We start from the raw sequence: 27,848 nt of genomic DNA, 5'->3' as shown, positions 1-27,848 counted from the left end.
AAAAGACAGATGGCAACAAAGAGATGGCACATACCATAAGCATGTCTGAACTGAAAATTGACCACTGCTGCAAGTGAATCCAAACACACAATGACCCACGTAACATGCATGTACACATGCATCACTAAACCATCATCACCAATATAGCTCCATGCATCTGCAGCTCGGCCCGTACTGGGTGGCATGGCCATGTATAGTCAATGTCCCAAGCAAAGTAAGGGCCTGCAACCAGGCATGAGGGACCATAACGCCTAGTGTGTTCCGAGCTGCAGGACATGAAGCCTCCACAACACCCCTCATGGCCTGATTGAGCGCAAAGTGCTATGAATGTGCCCTATTCCATAATTCCATGTGTAAAATCTCCACGGCCAGGCCCCACCATATTAGCTAAGTGGGCCTGGCCGTACACATACTGCACAACAGTGCACCTTCAAGATTATGCCAGTTGAACATAATGTGAGCAATGCGGAAATTTCACCAGCATTAATGTCAATCAACTACATATTAATCAGTCAAAAAAGAAGCTGCGGAAGGCATGTGTAAATGAACACTTTCACACCCACATATGTGAGTAGCTGTAACGCTCACCTGATTCCCACGGAGGCGCAGGTCTGGCTTCGAGTGCTGGTGCTTCTTCAATGGTGAAGCGCAGGACCCTGAAGATGGACAGGAAGGGCCCCTCTACTCTGGCTTCTCTGGCTTGCAGGAATATTCCCCTGTGCGTGAAAAGGGAGTATTACCTACTGAATGAGTTATGCTCAAGCCTCCCACTCTCCTTCAGCCCTCCACGATACCCTTCCACGATTCCCCGTGAAGTCTCACCTTAGGGTCAAGAAGGATGAGCTCTCCATCCTGCTTCTGATGCAGGGGCGCGTTGAAACCCAGTTACTTCACTGGATTGAGGATTGATGGGAGTTCAGGTAAGCTTGACTATTCAGGTAAGGCGCTGTAAAAGTTCTGCTGCAAGTTCTAAAGTCCAAGCTTAAAAATAATGTTCATTGTCTTGTTGCAGAATGCCGGAGATATGGCGCCGACCCGAAGTGAAACGTGCAGTTCCAGTAAATGACAGGTAAGTTCCGGATGAGCGCTCGGGTAATGTCTTTGCATTCGCTCATTCAATGTCTTTGTCTTTTTTCCCCATAGGGGCCGGGGTCCGGAAAATGCCTGGAAGCGCCAAGACCCGAAATGAAATGGGAATGACCCAACAGGTAAGTCTTAGAAGGAAACTGAGCTTTTCCTATTCCTTTCCTTCTCTCACCTTGTTCTTGTCTTTTTCTCTCTAGGCTCTGGGAAGTGGCTGTGGATCCGGATGATCGCTGCTGAAGATGGAGGAGTCCAGGATAGGTGAGTGAAATGCAGCGCTGCAGCGATCGTAGTGAAATGCTTTTAAAATGAGGTCTTCCTTTTCAGGATCGTTGGTGTGATGTCTCTGTGGTGCTGATTTAGCAGGTAAGGTCTTTTGTCTCCCTTTGCAGGTGACCCAGGATACTGACAGGCGTGGCTGAGGTCCAGATGCAGGAGCCGACACGGTGAGCGTCCAGCTGCGAGGAGCAGAAGAAACGCGAAGCGTGAGTTGCTGATCGGGTGTGGTTTAAATAGCTTTGGAAGAAGTTCCCAGTGTGTATCCTTCCACCGATCAGGTATGTATCCTTCCCTGACCACACCCGGGTGGAAAGTAGTCCCACAGGTAAAGTAGTTCCATTCAGACCTCAAGAGGGCCTGGATGTAGCGCATGGTCTGCATCAGGTAAGTGCACATTAAAACACTTGAACACATGTCTAGCTTTATGAGCCTGGCGCCTAAGGCGCCAGGACAGGGGTCCAACATGAGCCTGGCGCCTAAGGCGCCAGGACTGCATCAAAAGGGCCCCAGCTTGGGCCCGCTGGCACTCCCCTGGGGGAAATGATGCCTGCCTCTGGGGTTGCTGGGTCGGACCTGGCTCCTTGGAGGTAGGCATCATGACAGTACCCCCCCCTCAAGGCCCCTCCCAAGGTTCTTTCCTCCGGGGGTTTTGGCTTGTTCGGAAATCTCCGGTGAAACCTTTGTACTAATCGAGGTGCGTGGACATGGTTACTAGGCTCCCACGATCTCTCCTGAGGTCCATATCCCTTCCAGTCAACAAGATAGAAGAGTTTTGACTTTACCACCTTGGAGTCTAAAATGTCTTTAACTTTGAATTCTAATTCCCCTTCAATTTGAACTGGATCTGGAGGCTTGGACAATCGGGTTCCTGGTTGTACTGGCTTCAAAAGTGACGCATGAAAAACTGGATGAATACGCATGTTGGACGGTTTATCCAGTTTAAAGGCCACTGGGTTGATTATAGCCTTGATGGGGTAAGGTCCTATGAATCTGGGATTGAAGGTTCGCGGGCCCTTGAGGGGTAAATGTTTAGTTGCTAGCCATACCTGGTCTCCTACTTGGTAAGGAGGAGTTTTACTTCGGTGCAAATCAGCGTTTTCTTTATACTTTTTCTTGGCTTGCTGTAAATGACTTGCAGCTTCTTTGAAGGCTCGGGTTATTGTGGAATGCAGATGATTTACTGCGGGCATTTCCAGGGTCAGAGGTGGATCTAGGTCAGAGGTCTGAGGATGGTGACCATACAAAGTATAAAAAGGGGTTTGTCCGGTTCCAGAATGCACTGAGTTGTTGTATGCATATTCTGCGATCCAAAGAATGTCTTTCCAATTCAACTCAGATTGGTGTAACATGCACCGAAGATATTGCTCGAGAGTCTGATTGGTTCTCTCAGTTTGTTCGTCGGTCTGGGGGTGGTGGCTGGTGGATAACCGCACATTTGTGCTAATCGGCAACACTTCTTCCAAAAATGGGAGATAAATTGACTTCCACGATCCGAGACTAATACGGAAGGGAAACCATGTATGCGAACTATATTCTCCAGGAATTCCTCGGCCAAGGTGGAAGCTGAAGGCAAACCTTTTTAAGGGATAAAGTGGGCCATTTTGGAGAATAGGTCCACAATTACAAGGATTGTGTTGTAACCAGCAGAAGGAGGCAGGTCGGTTATAAAGTCCATTGACAGGGTGTGCCATGGTGCCGGTGGAATATCCAAGGTTTGAAGTAGGCCGGCTGGCCTTTTCTTTTGAGCTTTGTTTTGGGCGCAAATTCCGCAAGACAGAACAAAAGACTTTATGTCTTTTCTCCAAGAAGGCCACCAGAAGTGGCGTTTGATTTTTTCCTCCGTTTTAGCGATACCAGGGTGTCCTTCCATTAAAGATTCATGATGATGGGCAATAACAAGTTCTTGCAATTCTTTACTTGGCAGAAACAACCGCTCCTGGAAGTAGGGCAAGTCATCCTTATTGGTGTACTGAGGACCCTTTTGACTCCATTCCAGTAAGGTTGAAGAGTCTAGAAGTTGTTTCACTTGCGTTTGGATGTCCTCAATAGTTTGCAATGAAGTTAAGCCTAAGATTCTTTACTCAGGGATGATGGGCACAGGTTCTAAGTTCGAATTAGGTTCTTCCATGCCAATCCGGGATAAGGCGTCCGCTTTTCCATTCTTGCAGCCAGGGCGATAGGTAATTACAAAATCAAATTCCGCGAAGAATAGAGCCCATCGGAGTTGTCGTGAAGATTGAGCTTTGGCCGTCTTTAAATACTGTAAGTTTCTGTGGTCCGTAATTACGGTGATGGTGTGTCTTGCCCCGAGAAGGTAGTGACGCCAAGCCTTGAAAGCAGATTTGATGGCCAGTAACTCTTTATCGGTAATTGCGTAGTTGATTTCAGGAGGAGAAAATTTTCTGGACCAAAAGGCCACTGGGTGTAGTTGGTTAGTTTTTGGGTCTCTTTGCGACAGAACAGCTCCCATGGCCGAACTGGATGCGTCGGTTTCCACAATGTACGGGAGATCTGGGTGCGGGTGCGGGTGCTTCAATACAGGTGCAGAGGTGAATTTGGTTTTCAGGTCCTGAAAGGCTTGTTCGGCCTCAAGAGTCCATTCGAAGCGTTTGTTTTTCTTTAGGAGAGCTGTGATGGGTTGGACTGTCCGGGAAAATTCCGGGATGAATCTTCGATAGAAATTGGCAAAGCCGAGCATGCTCTGAACTCCCTTCACCGAACTAGGAGATGGCCATTTGAGGATGGCGTCCACCTTTCGCGAGTCCATTTGGACTGCTTGAGGTGTCAGGATGAATCCGAGAAACTCAACTTCAGTGGTATGAAAAACGCATTTTTCGAGTTTTGCAAATAGTCTGTGCTGGCGCAATTTCTCAAGAACTGCCCTAACATGTTTTCTGTGATCCGATTCTGAAGAAGAGTACACCAGGATGTCGTCAATGTAAACAATGACACAGACATCGATAAGTTCCCGAAGAACATCATTCATAAAGTACTGAAAGGCGGCAGGTGCATTGCACAAACCGAAGGGCATCACCTGATATTCAAAGAGCCCAAACTTGGTGCGGAATGCAGTCTTCCATTCGTCGCCTTCTTTTATACGCACCAGGTGATAAGCTCCTCGGAGATCTAACTTGGTGTACACACAAGCGTCTTTCACCTGGTCGATAAGCTCAGGGATCAAGGGCAGAGGATAACGATTCTTAACCGTTATTAGATTTAGGGCGCGATAGTCTATACACGTTCTAAGGTCGCCCTCTTTTTTCGGCACGAAGAACAGAGCTGAAGAGACAGCTCCACTGTCGATGTATGCTTTTATAGCATGCAACTGCTGAGGCTGTTTTGGGTCCACGGGCACCATTGGCATGACAAAATGCGAGGTCAAAGAGTTCGTTTTCAAGCTCGGCAAGCGGACCCCTACGCTTGTCGGGCTAGGTCGTTTCCCGAATCAGGTGTCAATAGTTCGTTATCAGTAGCTCCAACCACCTTCTTAGGTGGTTTAACTGGACAATTTCGAAGAAAGTGACCGGAAGTCCCGCAATACAGACAAAGTTGCATTTGCCGCCTTCTCTCTCGTTCTTTCTGCGTTAATGGTCATTTAACACCACCGATTTGCATAGGTTCGGATACGTCGGTAATCTTGGAGTTAGCGTGGGTTTTGATCGGTATTCGGGTTTCGTGCTTGAACCGATCTGCTTTTCTGTTTTGAAGTATGTGATCAAGTTGAACCACCAAGTCAATGTAGTCTGCGCAGACCTGGGGTGGGTTTACTTTCTGAGGTAAGATAGTATAAAGGCTACCTTGGTCTGGTCGGTAGGGAAGGCTCCGGGTCTGCGTGTAAACGACATTGGTTCATAAAGACGCATATTTCTTGGGATCCCCGCAAAACGTTCAGGCGGGGCCAAAGGCATGTGTCCAGGTAGATTGATTTGTACCGGGTTATTCAAACCCATTGATGTGGAAATGTCTCCGGAATTAGGTAAAGGAGTGTGCCCTGCCTGGGCCTGTAATAACCTTTTGGCTAGGTCATCTGTTCTTTCCTTGGATAGGATCAGTTCTCTTTTGAGAGCGTTAGTCTCCTGGCGGGCTGAGTGCACCTCTGCCCGCAATTCCCCCAAAAGCTGGGCCAGCTGGTCAGTCTCAGAAGTCTCCATAGCGCCCGGGTGGGAAATTGTGGGTAGGCTTCGCGTTCTGTAACGCTCACCTGATTCCCACGGAGGCACAGGTCTGGCTTCGAGTGCTGGTGCTTCTTCAATGGTGAAGCGCAGGACCCTGAAGATGGACAGGAAGAGCCCCTCTACTCTGGCTTCTCTGGCTTGCAGGAATATTCCCCTGTGCGTGAAAAGGGAGTATTACCTACTGAATGAGTTATGCTCAAGCCTCCCACTCTCCTCCAGCCCTCCACGATACCCTTCCACGATTCCCCGTGAAGTCTCACCTTAGGGTCAAGAAGGATGAGCTCTCCATCCTGCTTCTGATGCAGGGGCGCGTTGAAACCCAGTTACTTCACTGGATTGAGGATTGATGGGAGTTCAGGTAAGATTGACTATTCAGGTAAGGCGTTGTAAAAGTTCTGCTGCAAGTTCTAAAGTCCAAGCTTAAAAATAATGTTCATTGTCTTGTTGCAGAATGCCGGAGATATGGCGCCGACCCGAAGTGAAACGTGCAGTTCCAGTAAATGACAGGTAAGTTCCGGATGAGCGCTCGGGTAATGTCTTTGCATTCGCTCGTTCAATGTCTTTGTCTTTTTTCCCCATAGGGGCCGGGGTCCGGAAAATTCCTGGAAGCGCCAAGACCCGAAATGAAATGGGAATGACCCAACAGGTAAGTCTTAGAAGGAAACTGAGCTTTTCCTATTCCTTTCCTTCTCTCACCTTGTTCTTGTCTTTTTCTCTCTAGGCTCTGGGAAGTGGCTGTGGATCCGGATGATCGCTGCTGAAGATGGAGGAGTCCAGGATAGGTGAGTGAAATGCAGCGCTGCAGCGATCGTAGCGAAATGCTTTTAAAATGATGTCTTCCTTTTCAGGATCGTTGGTGTGATGTCTCCGTGGTGCTGATTTAGCAGGTAAGGTCTTTTGTCTCCCTTTGCAGGTGACCCAGGATACTGACAGGCGTGGCTGAGGTCCAGATGCAGGAGCTGACACGGTGAGCATCCAGCTGCGAGGAGCAGAACAACGCGAAGCGCGAGTTGCTGATCGGGTGTGGTTTAAATAGCTTTGGAAGAAGTTCCCAGTGTGTATCCTTCCACCGATCAGGTATGTATCCTTCCCCGACCACACCCGGGTGGAAAGTAGTCCCACAGGTAAAGTAGTTCCATTCAGGCCTCAAGAGGGCCTGGATGTAGCAGCATGGTCTGCATCAGGTAAGTGCACATTAAAACACTTGAACACATGTCTAGCTTTATGAGCCTGGCGCCAGGACAGGGGTCCAACATGAGCCTGGCGCCTAGGGCGCCAGGACTGCGTCCAAAGGGCCCCGCCTTGGGCCCGCTGGTACTCCCCTGGGGGAAATGATGCCTGCCTCTGGGGTTGCTGGGTCGGACCTGGCTCCTTGGCGGTAGGCATCATGACAGTAGCCACAATGTTGCACTACACAACGTTGCAGCTGCTTGCATATGTACATGTGAAAGCGTTCAAATACACCCCTTTCCCCATAAACCTGTATTGTGAATATGAACAGCATCCAATACAGCAAAGCAAGCAGCTACAACGCTGCTTGCTTTGATGTATGTGGAAGTGTACACATACACACGTGAAGTCAGCTCCACAGTAATTACAACCCGAATGGCAGACTACATTCAATCTGCACCCTATCCCAGTTGGTATAGGCCGCAGAGTGACCAATGAACTTTTCTAAACCACCACTAGGGAGTTCCAATACTGAGTACATGTGTCACAGGATGCACCTGTGCCCGTGGCATTCATGACAGAGAAGGGTTGAAAATCTGACCATAAATGCCAGGTCACTTTGACATTGCATCAGTGAGTAGGCATGTATAACGGTGTAACACGGCTCAGAAGTGGGTTGATGCAGTGCAGAACATGTGTACGTTACCCACTATCTACATGAACTAGTACATTATGATTATGATCAATAAACGTGAAAGCAGTGTAAGGGCAAGTTCAGGCATCACGTGCAATGTGCGTGCAATGGGTTGTATGGCTACACGCAAACCCCCCCCCTCCCCCCAAGTGAAAATGCAGGGAGGCATTGCATGGCAGCAAAAGGGTGACCAGAGACCTGTGTATTGGCAGACAGTGTTGACTAGCATCAATTGCATCATTTGAGTCAACTGACAACACAGCAGATGGTAATGGGACAGTAAGCAGGACACATGATGAACCCTCAGTAGTACACCCATGTGTGCAGAAGCAACTACACCAGTTGAACGGAGTCAGTGGACCAGAACAGACTGTGACACCCTAAACATGTGCGTGATGCAGGACTGAGCCAGAGTGGGCATGGAATGGATGATCAAATGCCATGAAATGTCGGTCATCCTGGACACGTACTACAATAATCATCCGGTCAATGACTCATAGGGGCATGCATGGAATGCACATGGAGTATAAATGGGCATTCATGTCCCTGCAGAGCATCTGCCATCTGCACAGTCCGAGTGAGACACCCTGCATCAAGTACAAATGATGTACCCCACTGTATGTGTCTGGCAGGTTAGCAGGGGGAAGTGTGCATGTACACAGGAGCCTTGAACAGGCCATTGCCCCAGTAGTCCAACAAGATACCCACCAGTGCCATGGTGAAATTGGGGTGCAGGGGGGAGGAGGGACAAGGGAGTATGCCTACGTGGAGTACCCGCATGCAGGCAGAACACACATGCACGTCAGTCATGCGATGACATAGTCCCAGTGCTCAGAGGAAAGACACCCCAGGCTACATGCAGCAGGCCCAGTGAGCTGGAACATGGACCGGAGGGGCAGCCGGGTGACTAGCATGTGAGTAGGGTGCAAGTGTGGTGATGAGGACAGTCCCCGTCTGCTCTACATGTCCAGCATGCTGCACAGCAGGCACGCATCAGTGAATCATTGCATTACTCGCACATGAGGACCATGCACACATGACATGTAGTGGCAGTCATGCACAACACATCACACAAGCAAAACACACATGGTCTGTACAAACACGCAACAACACTCACTGGACGGGGCATCTAAGTCCAGCATCTCTCCCACTCCTTCGACCAATTCTGCCGGCATGAACTCCGCAACGACTTCCTCGTGCGAAGTGAGGTCTTCCTCCTGAGCTGGTGACCCACCGCCATTCAACCCAGTCACGGCATAACTGGAAACACGCTTCGCCTTAGCACTGCATTGGAGGTCATCCCAACGCTTTTTGCACTCTTGAGCTGTGCACACCTCATGTCCGAATGTACTCACACAATCCGCAACTTGCTTCCAGTGGGATATACGATGGGCAGCCGTAGTGTGACAATTCGGCCCCACTAGCATATCACAGTTGTGGTCCTGCACGTAGTCCACAAGGAAGTCCAGTTCCTGCATGCAGAAAGGCTTCTTCCTTGACGTGCCAGAGGCCGGAGCTGTGTCTGGGGTCCCAGCCTCTACTGCAGGTGCAACCTTCCTCCTCTTGGACAGTGGTCCGGACCCTGACTGGCAAATGCCACCCTGATCAGTATGGGTGGATTGAACCAAGGGAGTGGCAGGTGGAGCAATGATGGAAGCCCTGACTTGACCCTGCGCAGCAACATCTGCTGTGCCAAGGGCATTGCCCGGGACTGTCCCGGATGGTAGACTCACAGCCGGGGTGGTGTCGGGTGCATCTGTCCATGCACTTGCCGACACCCAGCTGCTCGGGGCAGCAGATGACAATACTGCCCCAGGGACATGTGCCTCGGTGAGGGCAGCACTGTGTGCACGTATCCTGTGCCTCCTGAAAATCATCCAGGGACTCTTCATGTGCCAACGCAGCTTGCGCTGGCCGACCCTGAGCCTGGGTGGTGGTGTCCACAGCTGCACCTGCAGCTACCACTACCCTTGGGCCCGTGGCAGTCGACGAAACGGACTGCCAGGTCACATGGGCGCCAGTGCCAGATGCAAGAGCGGCATCTCCCGTAACCACTGGGGGTGGTGGCATGACTGCACCAACATGTGGCACAACATCGTGTCGAACTGGTGCACCCCTGCCTCTTCCCCCTCTGCTGCCACCTTGGAGTCCCCCTACTCCCTGGTCATCATGGCCACCTCCTTGACCACGCCCGCCACGTGGAGTACACCCAGCTGAGGCACCCCTCACCTTTTGTGGCCTTCCAACCATGGCACAGATGGAGTAGTGCCAATGGGAGGTGTACATGACAATTGTCCTGGGCCATTGGGTGAAGGGGGTGGGATACAAGATGTTAACAGCACCCCTGTGCACCTGCAAGGCTGTATATGACCCCAGTGATAAATTGACGGGTCACCCAATGCTCAGGCACCCCAAAACTGCAGTAAAACCGTGCACGCAACCCCCGGTACCCCATGTGTGTGGAATTAACCTCCCGCAGTACGCGGTGGCACCCAGGGACACGAAAAACATGTACGCATGGGACATGCAGGCTACTATGACCTCGAAAACGGGTACGCAATACACAGGGGCACCCGCAGTGATAATGAAAAACACGCATAGCCAATACCCCTGCCAAAAGAAGAGATACATCCTTGATCGGCTGTGAAGTTGTGATGGCGCGCAAAACAACACAAAGTAGCAACATACGCGTCGGTCTCCATGAAAGGCACGTACAGCGAATTGCCGGCCCCGCTCACCTTTAACCCGTGCTGAGGGAAACGCCCGCGCTCGTCACTTTACTTACCGGCTTAGGCCCTTTCCTCGAATTACAGGCATTAACACACGGATGTGTTTTTTCACGTGCTGATTCACTATGCACCCGTCACGAGGGAAACGCCCATGTGCATTACGTCACAGACGCGCTAAGGGCCTTTCCTAGAATTACACACTGACGTGCTATTTTTTCATGTGCCAATTCACTCCGTATCAAGCTGGCCACGCGACAATACACGGAAGACCACGCTCCTGCCGAGAAGGCCATTTTCCTGCCCCCCCAGAGCCCCGAGCCCGCTCTCACCTGCCATCTGCTGCTGCCTGCTGGCCACATGCCCTGCTATTTGGTGCCTGCACGTCAGCCATCTGCAGGGGTACAGTTGCTGTGACCACACCTTCTGGAACAGAAGACTCCCGACCGAAGTTCCATCGCTCCACAGCCCAGAACCAGGACCCAGTTGCCCACCTGCCTTGGGGGTTGCCATGTCAGGGGAAACCCCATCGGAGACCACTGGCAACCCCAGCCAGAGAGGCAGAGGGCTATCCTGGTGAGCAAGTCCTGGTGCATTATGATGCCCTCTTTGGAAGGCCATGCGCCGACAATGAAGGACGGAAGAGGATCTGGGAGGACATCGTGGCTGCCATCAACGTGGAGGGGGTGGCAGCCCGTGACTTGCAATACGTCCGGAAGCGCTGGGAGGACTTCAGGTCCAGGACCCTCAGCAAGGCCCGGCGCCTCTTGGAGGCAGCGCATGCAGAGGGGTTCCGGGTTCACCTTACCAACATCCAGATGAGGGTCCTGGAATGTACATGCCCAACGCTCCACCTCCAGGTCCTTCAGAGGCAGACCTGTCTGGAGTCGAGCGGTAAGTGTCCATGTGTACTGATTGGACGCAGTGCATGTTGAGGTGTGCCAGGAGTGTGCAGGTTGGACATATGTCTTGAAAGGCCCATGTATGGATGTGTATGTACAGGGACATGAGCCTGCGAGTCCAGTCATGTGTGAAAGAAATGGGGGGTGGGAGGCACAACTAAATGTCAAAGGTACGTGTTCATCCGAAATTGTTAATGGTATATGGAATGTAAAGATGATATGTGTAATTAAGTAGGAAAAAGCCATAGGTGCAGCTGGGAACATTGAGGCCACACGGGATCCAAAATAAGGAGACACAAAACACACACTGGATGTTCCCGACCAGTAACCCAAAGCTGCACTCCCGACGGGATAAAATCCCAGGTGTAATATCTCAACTAAAGAGGGTTGATCAGCTCCTCCATGGAGTCAATCATCCCTGATAGTTGAAGGGGTTAAATTGTAATCTTATGACAAGCACTGTATCTATATACTTTCAAAGTGTTCAAAATGACATAACTATTAAGGTATAACATATTTCAATATTCCTGTCTGCCTGCTGTGATGTAGTAAGTAAAAGAACCAAACTGACTCGAGACAGGTTAAACAGGTAAAAGACAATTGTTTATATAACCAATTCACTTGAAATCGTACTGTTAACCCCACAGTGTGATATGTAAATTGTAAGAATTGTCAGAAGACAGTATTTCAAACAACAGTAGTACAATTGAGCTGCAAAGACGCTCAGGTAAACCAAAAAGAATATACAAAATTATATCACAATTCCATCATTGATTATAACTCATGAAATTTCAACATAGGGAAACACTCCTAGGGGATGATTGATGCCAACGCGTTTCGGATTAAACTAATCCATCTTCAGGGCAGGATGTGTTTAGCATACACACTGTATTCATGATAAAATCTCTTGGCGAGTCCTAAGAATAATTGGAATATACCAATTAGTAATCCGTGGGTGTAACGGAGAGTGATTCAAGTCAAAAGGTTAATAAAAACAACCACTAACCTAAGTGGTCCGAAAGCCAGGACTCATGGGGTTTAGTCATGTCTGGAGAGAGTCTCCTAGAGGCCAGACAGCAATGGAGTGGAAGTGGGATGCAACCCCTTTTCAAGCATCTGAAACAAGAGGAAATCCTCAGTTACGGCAGATTGGGCAAATCCGCTATATGCTAATATTAGGGCCAAAATGTAGCGTTTACATACGGGCAGAAGTATAATGGTGAAGCAAAGTCACATACAGTCAGATGATGTAATCGTAATTCAAAGCACGTGTAACAAGTGTAAGGATCAGTAATGAGAAATTACGATTGCGCTCTATGCGGCCAAATAGAATTAAAAGGCATTGTTCCGCTATCAACAAGTGATGCTATTGTAGTGTAGGCTTGGTCCCACCCCCAAAGGGGTAGTCAGAGCATTGCCAGTGGTTGAGATTCATTCTAAACTTTCTAGCCACCACTGCTTTGTTTTTGATTTGTCACCCCGAGTGGGACGGGTATGCCCAGACGTGGGTCCCGTGCCTGCTGGGCCTAGAGACCCAAGCTACTCCTCACTGATGAGCCCCAACAAGGCTGAAACATGTCTGGGGATGCTTGTGGTCTCGTGCAGAAGGGATGTGACCTAGCAGTTCGGGCTGGACTACCCCTTTGGGGGTGGGACCAAGCCTGATTTGCATATGGTCTTTCCCCTTTTGTAATGGCTTGGCAGGCGAAGAACGATGGTGTGGTGGGTTGCCCAGAGCGATGCCAGAGGTTAAGATTCATTCTAAACCTTCCAGCCATCACTTTTGTTTCGCTATTTGTTCAAAATGGGGCACAGTGTGCTTAACAGAAAATATACCGAGAATTTAAAAAGCAAGAGGGGGGGCACCATAGTTCAAAATAAATTATTGGGTGCCCCCCCCCCTGCATGGTAAATGGGACCCAACATAGGCAAACAAGGACATGCCTTGTACCTATCAAGGACTGGGTCACAAAGGTAAAGGACGTGTGTATGAGTTATTTGAAACAAATCAATGTGAGTCAGCATAAGGCCATTCCAATATATTGATGTATGGATCATATTTTACCATAGGTAAATACCTTACTGTTGGCCCATCAGCCATTCACATTCTAGGTAATCTGCCTTATTGAGCATATTAGACGTATTTATATGCATAGTACACCTCTACAAGTATTCACCAGAGTCCTGATTCGTCCAGCGTTAGGTATACAACATCATAAGAAGCACATAAGGTCAAATTCAAATTTCATACCCTTAGGGCTGAGACAGTCAAACAAGTCAATCCATATAATTTCTCTCTGGAGCAATTTCTTGTGGATATCACCCTTTCTAGGTCCAACCTTCACTTGTTCTAAAATCAAACATTTCAACTGAGCAATCGAGTGCCTAGATTCCATAAAATGTACAGATGCCGGTGACCTGAGGCTTTTCGTCCTTATGTTGGACTTATGCTCTGTCCATCTCAGTTTGGCCTTTCTCATGGTAATATCCACATAGTAAAACCCACATGGACATTTTAGGGCATACACCACATTAGTGGAATCACAAGTGCAAGAGTGTTTGAGTCAGATTGGCTTTCCTGTGTGTGGGTGTGAGATGGTATTGCCAGGTAAGATGCTGCTACAATGCTGGCAATTGAAACATGGTTGTGTCCCTTTGCATGTTTTGGACGTGGGTTGGTCTTTCAAAGTTTCAGCTCTAATAAGGCTACTTCTTAGGGCCTTACTGTTTCTGTAGGCGAAGGTTGGAAGTTGTTGAAAAAGCGGTTGTGTTTGGGGGTCCATCTGAAGCATTAGCCAGTTTTTTTGGATGATATTCCTGATTTTCTTGCTTTGAGCAGAGAATGTTGTCACAAACCATACGGTCATCTTTCGGTTGATTTTTCAAAGTTAACAGAGTGCCTCTCTCTCTATGGTGGATACTTTTTCTTCAATCCCAGTAATTTATGGCTGGGTTATATCCTTTTTCCTTAAATTTTTGACGTAATGTGGCAGCTTGTCTTGCATAGACTGGTTTTAATTTTGCTATAGAATTCTGTTTTCAAATGTTTACGTTTTTTTATTTTCACAATTGCAGTTATAAACTCTTGACATCATTATGTCATCATATATTTCTGCCATTTGTATGCAGGGCGTGTTTGTCCTCCGTACCTATTCAAACATAAAAAGACACAACCAGGTTTTTATAAAACAGATGATTTGTATTCATATTTAAAACATGTATTTTTATTCACATTAAATAACTCGAGTTATCACTTGTTGCACAACAATCTTCTCAGATGTATCATCAATCATACACAGCCTGTCTCTCACCGCATCGATAAGGAGATATAAATAATAGAGAGACATTAGACAAATTCATAAAGTTTCTTGTTAAACAACCATTCGCCTTTAACACATCGAAAACGTTGTTGCAGGTTGGCCACGTTTACTCGCAACGAGGACCCGGCCGGCAACCTTAAATTGCAGTGACCTCATTTGTGATGCTTTTGCCAGTAGTTGTCCATTAGTGGGTGATGCATAAAAGATTGTTACATTTCCTTCTGTATATCGTTGTCGGTGCTTCCAGATATCACAGCAGCCTTGAACATCTAGTATTCAGCCGCTCTTTAAGTAGTTCCAGCAATAACCGCTATACACATCCAACAGCTGGCTTCACATTAATTTGATCACTTTTCAGCAGATGTTCATTTTTAATTTCCTTCAAATAATCACAAATACGTATGAAAACATCTACAGTCTCAGGCCTCATAGGTCAGTTTACAGGGTTGCATACCCATTGCTCTACCATACTGTCTTTGGTAGACTTTATTACTCCATTTACAAACAGTCTTCTCAATAATGCTTTTAACACACATCGGGCAGCCCCGTCTAAATTGCTTCTTTTTCAAAAGGGGGTTATTCGCCGTTTGTATAGCCCACAATGTTTTAGATACACATCGCTCTGCCCCATGCCCAGCCCTTAGCGTCAATTGCATAATTTCTACATGGCGTTTAGAGCTCAGCATGTGACATATTTTAGGCAGCAAATTATCCACGTACGTTTTTCCAAACATTCGTGAGCATCCTGTCGGGGGTCATCAATTTTGTGCCCCGAGCACCATCTGTGAAAGTGTTGTTTTAAACATGATTTCACAACAATGGTCTTAACAACTTCGATAGTCATGATATCGATCCAGGTCACAGCCGCTATAACCGTATCATTTTTTTATGCCATCAGTTTCTACTAGTGAAACACAGGCCTTACCCAGGACATTTTTAGAAGCCCCCGAGTTTTCAATTTGGTTTGAACAGCAAACGCAGTAAATATTGATGGTCTCTGCTACATCCTGGTTGTCCTCAATGCCGTCCACTTTATCGGTTAAAGGCTGGAAACAAAACAAATATGCACAGTTTTAACTAGGGCTACTTATTACACCCTACAAAATAAAAGCAATCGCTTTAAAAACATACTTACCAGATAGCATGCAGTCCGATTTCCTGGGCACTTGGCCCCCTGTTTTTTCTGATGGGGCAGTAGGGCATAATCCATTTATGGCGTTGTTTCCATGGCTCCATGAAAAACCAGAGATTTATATCCACTGTCTTCAGCACCCGCATCAAAAACTGATGGTTGCACCATAATCGCTCAATCACTATTCCAGGTTGCCATCCCCAGATTAGCCATTGTTATGGGCACATACTCCTTAATGTTTTGTATGCAATCGCCAACAGACTCCCTCATAGCCGTAACAGTAAACAGAAAGTGTAGCCATGTTTTCAAAGAGCTCCCCGGTCTCACGCTCCATCAGCATGTCCTGATCAATCTCCAGATCCTCATACACCATTAAATCCACAGGGGGTCCTGGAGGCGTTTTCCCCTCGTCGTAGCTATAGCTGATCATAGTCGCCATTTTCTGAATAGCCCATGGTGAACTCAAAAAAGTGAAGTGTTTTCCACCCCTTCACAAAAACCTATATATCCGGGTTCAAAAGCCAACCCTTGTGTCACGCTAGCCCCTTCAATCAAATTTTATATTAAAATAATATAAAGTTTATGGAAAATGTATTCAGGGCTTATCAAATGTATTCCATCTTTATATAAAAATAATATAAAGTTTATATAAAATTATTCAAGGACTCAAAATAATTTTGATATCATTTTTTTAATTTTTAATATAAAAAGGCAATATAATTTTGATATAAAAATGGGATGACATTTTTATATAAAATGTGTGTAACATGTTTATATAAAAACAGTTAAATTTTTTTTATATATGTTCACATTTTTTAAAATGTTGATATCAGTAAATACATTTGATATCAAAAACTTGTAATTTTGATATTAAAGAAATCAGAATTATATAAAAATATCCGATATCAAAATTTTGATATAAAATAAATATTTTAACATTTTTATATTAAATTGTGTTTGATATCAACCCACATTTTTTATAGGTTTTTTTTATAAATAGATGAATATAAAGTTTATATAAAAATATTCAAAAGCTTATCAAAGACCAGCTTTATATAACATCATACCATCATACCATCATGGCCACCCACTCCTGCATCATCAAAGCGTTACCAACACCTCACACTCGCCAGATAACTCCTCACAACTCACTATGCCCTTGACCAAGCAACAGCACATACGCACACTCCCATATTAAAAACAAACTTTATATTAAAATCATTTTAATATAAACTTTATATCAAACTGATTGATATAATTTGATATGAAAAGGGTATCATTTTTAACTTCCCATAAAAAAAAACATTTGATAACATATCTTTTTGATAAACTTTTTTATATTAAAATTCATATCAAAAGCCTATCAAAAGGGGGCGGGACTAAAGACACAAAGGAGGTGCTCCCACCTGTCAAAATGTACTTGAAGAGGAAAGCGAGCCGACATCTACCACTCAGCAGATTTCAGCATTCGCCTCCAGCGCCCTCATTTTTTTGACCCGCATCCCTCCCTCTCATTCAGGGGTCCAACGAGACCAACATTTCCAGGGGGGTGGGGACAGGGGTATGTGAGGTGAGGCTAATTGATGAGTGAAGGGCTAACTTCAGCGACTGTGGTCGAGGGGCTAACTTGTGTGGGGGTATCCAACTTTTGTATACATTCTAATGCGATTGTTCTGGTGCGGTGTCAATGTTGCAAGTAGTTATCTCTTTCTTTCAGTCTGAAACCACACACTAGAAATACTGTGAGAATTAGCTGTCTCCTGCTCCCCGCCCCCACTCTTCCAAGCATTCCCCTGATATGCAAGTACTAACACCGCATCAGCATTTCAATTACATAAAAATGTATCCCTAAGAATGCAGGTGCCAACAATGCCATGCTTTACATTAGTAATTGGCAACTGTGCAGCGGCAGGCACTGTTTGTGGTCCGTGTCCTTTCCTGCAGTCCATTTGGGTCAAGTCAACATAATGCCGAATTTCGGATAGGCTAAAGCCCAATCTGGCCAATGGCCTTTGCACCACTACCCTCACCCGTTCGCTCCTTACACGTCCACCTCTTCCCACGTTCACCATTCTCCTGCTTCCCATTCCCGTCACTAGCACTAGGCCTTATCAATGTGGGCCGATACATTTATAAACACAGTATACAGCAACATTAAAACAAATCTTACAGATACGCCTTCACTTAAATGACATTAGGGCTCCAAGCAAGAGCCAGGCTGATGAGGCTCCACTGCTGGTGAAATTGCAGCACTCATTCTGGCTGGTGTGGCGGGCTTAGCCACTGTCAATTGGTCAGCTGATGAGCCACAGCAGATATTTTAAGTGGATCCCGGCAGTCAGCTCTTCTAGTAGCAGCAGCATTGGCAGCCAGTCATAGCCTTCTACACCTTAAGCTAGGGAGGGAGAAAAGTATAATATGTCTTCACATGAGAAATATGAGGAAGGGGAAGGCACCCCAGAGGCTGTATAAACCCTTCATGAATGGGCTATTTTGCTTCCTTTGGGCGGCAACTATTCCATCTCTGAAGCCCTACGGGCCTCATTACAAGTTTGGCAGTACTTTACAAATGTGTGGCCAAGACTACTGAAATGCTGAAACATCTTCAGTTTCTGCAAGTGGTTGTAATTACTCATCCAGTCAATAGTTCTAACTTTCTTAACTAGGCTTTGCTTCATGGTCCAAAAGTCTTTGGTCCAATCTGAAGCCCAGCCTATGCTGCTACATACACCCTCATTAATGGCCTGGAATTCTTTTGCAGATTCCCCCGCTCTTGTGCTCATAGAGCTACCTAAGAGATGTTAAAGGAGGCATAGCAGGACTTTTAACATTTTAAGCTTAAGTAGCGCACTCTTACAGATAGCCTGGCTAACCATCGAGGCAAGCCCGCGTTCTAACTCGAGGGCAGCCATGGTCATGCTGCCGGTGAGTCCTAATATACTCCTCCAAAATGTGTAAAATGTGTGGAATTTGTAAAATATCAGCACTCTAAAAATGTCTCCAACATTAGTGGAGACATTTCTTAAATACCATGGTAAATTTTAATCAATTGTAATTCCCATGTCTTAATTAGATTAATTAGGATGCATCGTTTGCATTTTTTAGTTGCAATTTTGCAGTAATTCCACCTTTCCCATTTCTTCCAACATCGGTTTATGACTATCAGTAATAGAGATGAAGAGACATACGAAAAAGACAGAGCAAACAGGAGCCAAAGAGATATGAAAGCAAGATGTCGAAGAAAGAAAAAAGTGTAATTAAAGGAATAAAAGAAAATATATTCAGAAACAGTTGTGCAGACTAAAGAGAAATTTAAGTCAATATACAGATAAGACAATAGGCTATAAAACAAGGAAATGATGATAAAGAAAACATATATGTCTATTATTCATTTTAGAGTATAGGCTTTTATGTAAATAGTTGAAAAAAGCTTTGACTGTTAAGTACTATTGCCCTCATCATGATTCGTTTTATAGAATTGGATATGCTTTGTGTTAGTCTTTTTGAAATAATATGTTGCATGTTTTGTAATTATGCAGAATTACCACCCGGTGGACTGACCAGCTCTCTCCTGGTCCTACCCCGACTTCTCCCATGCTGGATTAAGATCTGTGGTGGTCTGGTCAAGAAATCCACACCCCAGCCCCTCGCTTCCCTGAGAGTGGTGGTATTGGGAGAGAAATGTTTTGTGTGCTGTTTAATTTAACTGTAATTGTTTACTCTTTTCAATTAAGATTTATATGACATCGATTTCAGTTTAATTGCAATTTGAAAGCTACTTAGGGTTGATGTAAGTCCCACGTTGTGACAGAATGCAAATCTGTGAGGGCAGGAAGCCTGAACGTTTTTGATTTATAAGACTAAAACGATGCAGGCAATTCTGTTTCTGAAAGGAAGGGCTGCTAATTTGACACCACTTTCTTAATAATCCATGCCAAAAACATAGTGCACTCGTGAGCCATTGCTGGGACAGTCTCTCGACTTTGCTCAGTGACTGTCCTGCAGTGGCAACATGGCAGGTTCAAATGCCACATGTGCATGCCTGGATACAGCTGCTGGAACACAAAGTTGCAACAGGCAGAGGTGGTTTTTTAGTGAGGCAATAGACTAGATGAGGAACCTAGTCACACAACCGCTCTCCGTTTGTACCCGGTCTGGGTAATTTTGTTTGAAAAAACAGTTCTAAATAGTGTTGGTTTTATTCATCCTAATCAAGGAATTGTTCATAAGAAGTAAGTTCCAAAACTTTGTGTAATGTATATATTTCTTTATGAAAAAAATCAAAAGAATGATCACTAATCAAATCTTAGTGAGGACGCAGCTGACATATTTCATTATGCAAGTAGACTTAAAATGCCAATGCATTTCGGAGTGTAAACTCCTTCATCAGGGCAAGTCTGTGTTATTGGGAAACAGTAACATCAACAAAAACATAAGAAAATTTATATAAAACAAGAGATACAAAAGGAAATGTAATGGTGACACAATGATCATAAAGCACATAAAAGAATAATGGTTACATACCCCAATAGAAGAATTCAAGTCAAGGTGTAATATGTAAAAAACAATAGAAAAAATGGAAATCAGTACAAAATTATGGTGGCAACCATTCAATTATTGTCATGTGCTCGTGAGGAAAAGAAATTTACCTCGCTTAAAGAATGGAGTCAGGCGCGGTGAAAAAGAAAGAAACAATATCAGACGTATGTTTTCACAAAGAACACGATCGGGTGCTGGAAGGGATCCAGTATACGATCTGTAAAAGCGAAACCAACTTTAGTGGGTGCGGTTAAAGGAGGTAAGTAAACGGAGTAGAATGAGCCACAAGAAGCTCGATTACCTGAGTTCACAGAATGGTGTCGGCGGTGAACGCAGCGAGCTGTTGTGCATCGCTGACTGAAACCGTTGTTAGGGAAATGGTGAATGAAATCGACACATGACCGCAACACGCTGGGCGAACCCGCGCGATGCGGCATGTAATTCAAGAGGCAGCAAACTGCCGTTAGGGACATCAATGATGCAAAAAAAGAAATTAAGGAGGCTGTGGGGGCTGAATCATAAATACTAAGAAGAAAAAATGTAAAAATTGTGCATGACATAGAAAAAATACTATTATCATATACAAGAAAAGGCCACATTATAAGACAAACAAAACCTATATATGAGAAATGTAATCAAAATCCATCATATCAACAAAGTGTTGCACAGAACTGTAACTCCTTGAGATAAACTCCTTGAGATAAAAGGAATATCAAAGCATTCATAAAAAGTGTTCTTGCGAACGCTAGAAAATGCCTAAGATGTCTAAACTGATAGATGTATACAATAACATGATGAACATTAAGGAAAGCATAGGAAATGTATAGAACCGATCTGCGAGTGGTGGTGCCGGGTGGCCCCACCTTGGGTCCCAGTCGGATGACCAGGAGTAGCAGACTGGTTGTGGTAAACCATAATATATCTCATTTGCAAAATAAAACAAGCAGCTGGAACACTAATCATAACCATGTGTGTCTACGCTTATTGACATATATAACAAGCACTCAGGGCAGCGTGGGCAAACATGCAGCAAGACTGAAAACGGTGGTGAGGAGAAGTACCACCCTGGGACCCAGTCATGTGACCAGGAAAAGCAGACTTGATATGATAGACAGTGTTATACCTTATTAAGAGAGTGAGGAGACACATCAACATAAAAACCTGTGCATACCAATGTTAACAAATGCACTGCAAGTTGAAACATTAAATATAGCAATGATAGTTAATCTCATCGTTAAGACCATTGGGATACAAACTCCCAAGTTTATCAATCCAAAATGTTTCTCTTTGGTTAAGGCGAAGACTCAAATCCTCATGTGGATTAACCTTGGTCAGTACTTCCAAAATCAAGAACCTGATTTGTGTCAAACTATGCCGTTTCTCATTCCAGTGTCTGGCCACTGCTGAATTTGGATTCGAATTCCGGATGCACGAGCGATGCTCATTCCATCGTACTTTAGCAGCTCTCATGGATTGGCCAACATAGTATTTCCCGCATGGGCACTTAATTCCATATATTATGTTCACACTATCACAAGTACCGAAAGACTTCAGAGGAATCTTGTTGCCTGTACGGGGATGGTACAAAATGTTTCCTTTGATCACCATATTACAGTTAGCACAGTGTAAGCAGGGGTATGTGCCTGTCCGTTGGGTGCTTGGTTCTTTTAAAGGAGGTCTGGTACGGACAAAGTCATCACGAAGATTCCTACTTCTCTGATAGGCAAATACTGGTATTTGGTCAAATAGTTTCTGAACTCTCACATCGTCCTTGAAAATGCCCCAATGTTTCTTAATGGAATTCTTGATTTTATTGCTTTGAATCGAATATTTTGAAACATAGACCGGTGATTTGAGTTCCCTTTTGGATTTAGTAACATTGGTCAACAAGGTCTCACGATTTAAAGCATTCACTTTCTCAGATGCTAAATGTACTTCTGCTTGCTTGTAGCCACGTGCCAGGAATTTGTCCTTCATTTCAATTTGTTGGGCTAGACATTCTTCTGGGTCACTCACAATCTTTTTGACTCTCAACAGTTGACTATATGGGAGATTTCTCAAGAGACTAGGCTGATGGAAACTGAGACGGTGTAACAAATTGTTACGGTCGGTAGTTTTGCGGAATAGAGTAGTACTGTAGCCGCTGTTTTTCTTTTCTATTACAACATCAAGGAATGTGATCCTATCTTTGGATATCTCACTCGTGAACTGGATACGCGGATCAATGTTGTTGAGGTATTCGAAGAAATTATTGAATGTGGATTCGGAACCTGTCCAGATTCCAAAAATGTCATCGATGTACCGTGACCATAAGTGAATGTTACAGTTCCATTCTTGGTTCTTCAATACGTGTTCTGTTTCAAATTTATACATGAAGCAATTTGCATATGATGGTGCCATAGTGGCGCCCATCGATGTACCGGATATTTGAAGAAAGAACTTATTCTGATATTGAAAATATGAATTCTCTGCGATGAATTGAAGAAGAGCAATGATGAATTCTTTCTGAGCACGGACCTCAGGTGTTTCTAATAAAAGCCATTCAACAGATTCAATGCCTAGATCATGCGGTATGGATGTATATAGGCTCTTAACATCGATGGTAAACATCAAGTGTTCGTATTGGAAAATAGAGTTATTGAGTTTTTGCAGGAAGTGTGTTGTGTCCCTGATATAGGTGGAGGTTTTTTGTATGAGTGGCTGAAGAAAAAAGTCGATGTACACTCCCAATGGTTGATTAATGCTGTCCATACCAGCAACTATCGGTCTTCCTGGTGGTTTAGCCTGATCTTTGTGAATCTTTGGTAAAGTGTAAAAATTAGGAATCCTGGGATGCTTGTTATTAAGAAATTTGCGAGTGTGTTCGTTTATCCAATCCAGTTCCATTGCCCTGTCAAGTAAAATTTCCAAATTCTGTTTGATTGATACTGTAGGATCATAGTCAAGGGGTGCATAAATTGTCTGGTCCTGTAATTGTCGGATACATTCTGCATCATAATCAGAGGTATTCATGATTACCAAGGCTCCTCCTTTATCTGCTGGACGAATAGTTATATCTTTGTCACAGTAAAGGTCTCTGATGGTTTTCATCTCATGGGGTTTCATATTTTTATGGGGTGGAGCTTTGTAGCTGATGCGTTCCAGATCTCTGGTGACCATTTTCTGGAAAATATCAATGGATGGTACCGATATTGGTGGTATGAATCCACTCTTTACTCTGAACTCCTGAAAATCAGGGGCGTCAGAAATGCTTTCCTGAGTTTCAAGTTCTTCGAAGAACACCTTAAGTTTCAATTTCCTTACGAATTTGTAAAGAGGTGGTTTTTTAACCATCTGCTCCTCTGGGCGATATTCGTATACTTGTGTACCCCAGCAGCCTGGTGCCATATGTTAAGGATTTCAATCAGGCGACACACACCTTGGTCTCAGCCTAGGATGTAGCGCTCAATTGATATGCCCTTCTCTTTATTTTAAGAAAATACAATTTGAGATGGTACACAACTCATATCACACCCCCTTTTTCAAATACCTCAGGTCACAATGGACCGTGAACCAGGCCGGTTGGTGAAAAGGCAATATTTATTTATTTTTAAAATTCAAAAATACAATTTTTATTATGCGCAGCAATCACCAATGGGGTGATATTTACAATGAAAATGGAAGTAATGCACTTGGTTAACCTTCTCCTAAAACATATATAAAGCACACGTGAATAGGAGCACTTTTGGGATTAGGATAGATGGCACCCAAGTTAAGGTTTCCACCTGCAATGTTCCCTCAACCCACGAATAATCAAATTGAGTGGATAGAAAGAAGCAGCAGGTAGTCAGGAATAAGAGGCAGAAAACAGAATCTGATATTCCCCCACAGAGTAAGAGGCAAAGACTTTAAACCCTTAGCAAAGGACTAAAATAACACTAATTTTACAAATAATGTATTAATGTGTTGTTAAATTATAATATACATATGTTTTATCACAATAGCAGGTCTGTTATATCACTGGCAATCACAAGGCAATGAATCGGAAAAAAGGCATACAAATCGAAAACAAGTGGAAAGTTTAAAGAATCTGCAGCCAAATGACACGTTGGAAAACGTGCAAATTTCTCAATTCCCGCTTTAAATTACCCAAACGTTTTTTAATAAAAATGGGTTGAATATTCTGATTTGGAGTGCGCTGTTTGGGGTGGGGAATAGATATAGATCGCAGGGACAATATGAAGGTGAAAATAGGTCTCTAGCTGGTGAATGGAGAGGTATCTGGAAGGTAGAGTGAGGTTCAATTTTAGGAAAATAGAGCAGTTAAAAAGAGAAACTCGGTTTTTAAAAGTGAAAAGGCAAATTTTACTTAAACTAGATTTATTGGCTAAGAAAAGAGGAACGCCACCCAGGAATATCAAAGTTACACTGCAGTTGTAACCCTTCACGCAGTGTACCCCTTTTTCTTGAGGGAAAACTAATTTTAATCAAAATATCGCTAATGACTTATGATATATGCAGAACAAAAGCAAAATAGGACAGTGGCGCTAACACTTAGAACGTCAAGGACAGGGTCCACAGAGAATTCTAACACTTTCAACAAGTTACCAGAGTGTAAATAGGACTACTTAGAGAGTGGGATAAGGGCAAAGGCTTCTATGGGGTGTGGATTATACTCAAAGTGCACTTTTTAGTTTTGGGATTTTTGGACAGTCAACAGGTTTTGATCACCACACAGCGGCATGCCTGGCAAAAGTCAGCTGGGCAAGGTCTGGTCACCGGGTAGTGAACAGCTGGGCAATTCAGATCACTGGATGGCACAGGGACCGCTGGATGCAATTAGTGGGCAGCAAGCTGGTCTGATTACAGGAGGCAAAAGGTACCACAGCTTTCCCCTTTTTAATGGGAGATTAGTGGGTTGATTCTGGATCACTGGCCTTGCTGGGATAGGAATCAGCTATGCTTGGGTTTTGCAGTGGGCCATGGAGTAGGGTCAGCAATGCTTTGGCCTTGTAGTTGGATTCAGCAAGATGAATGGAGCAGATCAGGAACGCTGCGTAGGAACTTTGGGAAGAGTGTGTGTGGTGAGCTCGGTCAACCACTCTTATTTATAGAGCATGGTGACATCACAGAATTATTGCTGGGCAGAACAGAGCTAGGCCTACCTCCAAGAAGCGGACAGGACAATCAATGTTGGTTGCCTCCTCAAGGATTCCCAGTTTATGAGGTTGCATTTTATGAGGTAAAAAGCCATCAGACAGCCCTTTTTGCCAAAAATCAGTCATGACCTAATTCACACAGTTATACATTTGTGGCACTATAACCAATCGCATGGGCAAATTACATATTGTAGGTAGAGCATACCAGTCCAATCCTCACGGTTGTGGGACCTTGTTTCGCCCTTCTACCAGTTTTTCACGCTTTCCAGTGAGAATTATATTACTTAAAATTCTAGAACATTATTCATGGGCGTGTATTATCATTAGGCATGTAAGTATTAACATTCGCAATGGCATCATGGATACTTTCCTTATAATACCCAATTCTCTGCCACTTCTATTACTCATGTGTCAGGGAATTCTATGACATCTTAAATGAAAGCCCATATATTCATATTTAAACTGTTAACTTTTCACATTTTTCCAAAGTCCTGTGGCAAAGATAAAAGTCTTACAAGTTTTATTTATAAAATAGTCTTTGGAAACAAATGTCAGTATTGTTCCTCATATATGGGCACAGCTTCCAGGCCATCTCCCGAAGTCTAGGGTTTGTCATGGAGTTTCTTTAAAACTTCTTGTCGAAGTCACCGGGAGGTATGATTTTTCTTTTCGCACATCCGTGTCCTTGCAGTTCCATTGTAAAATGGTGGAGCACAGACAACAGGCTGTCCAACCTAGTAATTATCACTTGTGTATTCGAAGATTTACTGTGGGGGGTCCTTCTGTTGCTAGCATCCTCCCAGCAGACCTGTTTGGGTGGTCCCCCCCCGCATGTAGCCACTGCAGTTTGATTTATTTTATTTATTTTACTCTGAATTAAAAGAAAACCGGCTGAATAGAACCATCTTATCCATGTATTGTCACAGCACAATCCCCTTTCACATTGTTAGATAAGGGCAGGGCCTTATCCAATATGCCCTTTTAAAACTTTTGTAAAAGTACATTTAACGTGTGATTGAAAGTTGCATTTTTCTTGCAAACCCGTTTTTTCTATCTAGATTCCGACATTGTTTTGCAGCCATAGTTAGTTTCTTGTACACAACAGTATGTACAAGGCAAAGGTCTCCTGGAATTGACAAGTGCACAGAAATTTTCTTTTCAAGCAGTGATTTTTTGACATTTTGAGCACAATTTAAGCATTTCCCGTGTAGCTGAAGGAAAGCTTCTGTTGATTTTCTCAGGTTTGGCTGGCCCAGCCTGTCATTCAGGAATAATGATCTTTTTTGATGGAGCACAATGTGAATATGGCTGGGCGTGACAGGGTCTTTTTGATAAAAACAGTTTGGTGAAAACAGGTAAAATAGCATCAGAGCAGCATCATTTTAGAGGTGACATTCCCTTTTTCAATGGGAATTTTGGGCTTGCAGCAAAGCAGCACTGCTTTTCCACTCATTTTCTTTTGCATATGTAAGAACACACTGGCAGGCTTCCTCGGTATGCCCCTTGTTCCATCCTGCACAATATGTGCTTGGCAAGATGGTGCAGCTATCTTTTTGTTGCTGCATAACGCAGTTTTGGTGCCATGGTGCCCACAGGCGCCAGCGCAGCCATTTTCCTGGTGGCTGTAGATGCACAGCTTGGTGATGTGGGGAAGTACTGCTGAGTTGGGTCAAATTATCCCCCACACATTAATATCTAAATATATACCATGTCTGGTTAGGGCAGATTGGCTACCGAGAATACACAGTTATGCAGCCACCAGTTTTAGATGTCAAATTAAGGCCACCTTGGTGAGGTGACTCATTTGTGACAGGGCTGGGTGTGTATGAGCCATCTGGCCTAGGTGTACCCACAACAACCATGTTGGACGCTGCCGAGGAAGTTTCTTCTTCGATCCCCCAGAGGAGTGTCAACACCTTCCTCCAGCAAACAGAAACCATTGCTTCGAGGTCCCTGGGAACAGGTGCTTTAAAGACAGTCCTGCTTGGACCGTGAACCAGGCTTGTGTTTTCCCCTGCAGAAACGGGACAGCAGAGTTTTTATTAGTAATGTGCATTTTAGTAGTTTCATTAAAGAACCTGTTTTTATAAACCCTTGTTTGGACATTTTTATCTTGGTAACTCTGTACTGTTTGTGTTGCTTCTGTGCCAGCCCACACCCCTCCCGAATAGAACAACTTTCCCCCAGTCCACTTTACTGAGCTTATGGCCCTTTAGAACGTGCATATGTAACGGATGGGATTACACAAGAATAATTCCAAGTATTTTTTTTTATTTTGTTTAGCCTACAAAAATAAGCTTTTCACAAAACAATGATATTCACGACAGAGAACAAAAAACAAAAAAAAATGGTAATTTCTTACAATACAAACACAAAAGCATTTCCTACAGGAAAGAGCAATGGAGGTCTTCACCGAATCATGTGCGACCTCTAGCCTCATTAAATGTGGGGTCCCACACGGTTCTTGCATTGCTCCCAACCTCTTCATGAGGCCTCGTTCAAAATCCTGGACGCCCTGGAAATCTCATACACGAACTATGCAGATGACACCCAGGTGCTCATCCCTCTCTCAGGTGATTATTTGTCTGACTGGAACACCCTCAACTCCATCTACTCAACGATCCAATACAGCTCCTTCACCGTTGATAACTTTTCATAAAAATACAGCAATATGTTCAGTTCATACGATA

General features: G+C 44.5%; 1 protein-coding gene across 4 annotated transcripts in view; it reads right to left on the bottom strand.

The window, feature by feature from the left end:
* CORIN (corin, serine peptidase) overlaps positions 1–27,848 on the bottom strand; it is a 1,135,185-nt gene that overhangs the window by 1,039,417 nt on the left and 67,920 nt on the right. The window contains exon 1 of one of the 4 annotated variants that reach the window (XM_069631712.1): positions 12,036–12,642. The exons of the other annotated variants lie outside the window; for them this stretch is intronic. The gene's annotated coding sequence lies outside the window, so the exon portion shown is untranslated. Of the gene's footprint in view, positions 1–12,035; positions 12,643–27,848 lie in introns of those variants that run through there. 4 annotated transcript variants of the gene reach the window in all.

The sequence above is a fragment of the Ambystoma mexicanum genome, chromosome 6q (genome assembly GCF_040938575.1).
Source record: "Ambystoma mexicanum isolate Mex_15411 chromosome 6q, UKY_AmexF1_1, whole genome shotgun sequence".
Lineage (NCBI taxonomy): Eukaryota > Metazoa > Chordata > Amphibia > Caudata > Ambystomatidae > Ambystoma > Ambystoma mexicanum.
This window is presented reverse-complemented; position numbering and strand designations above follow the sequence as displayed.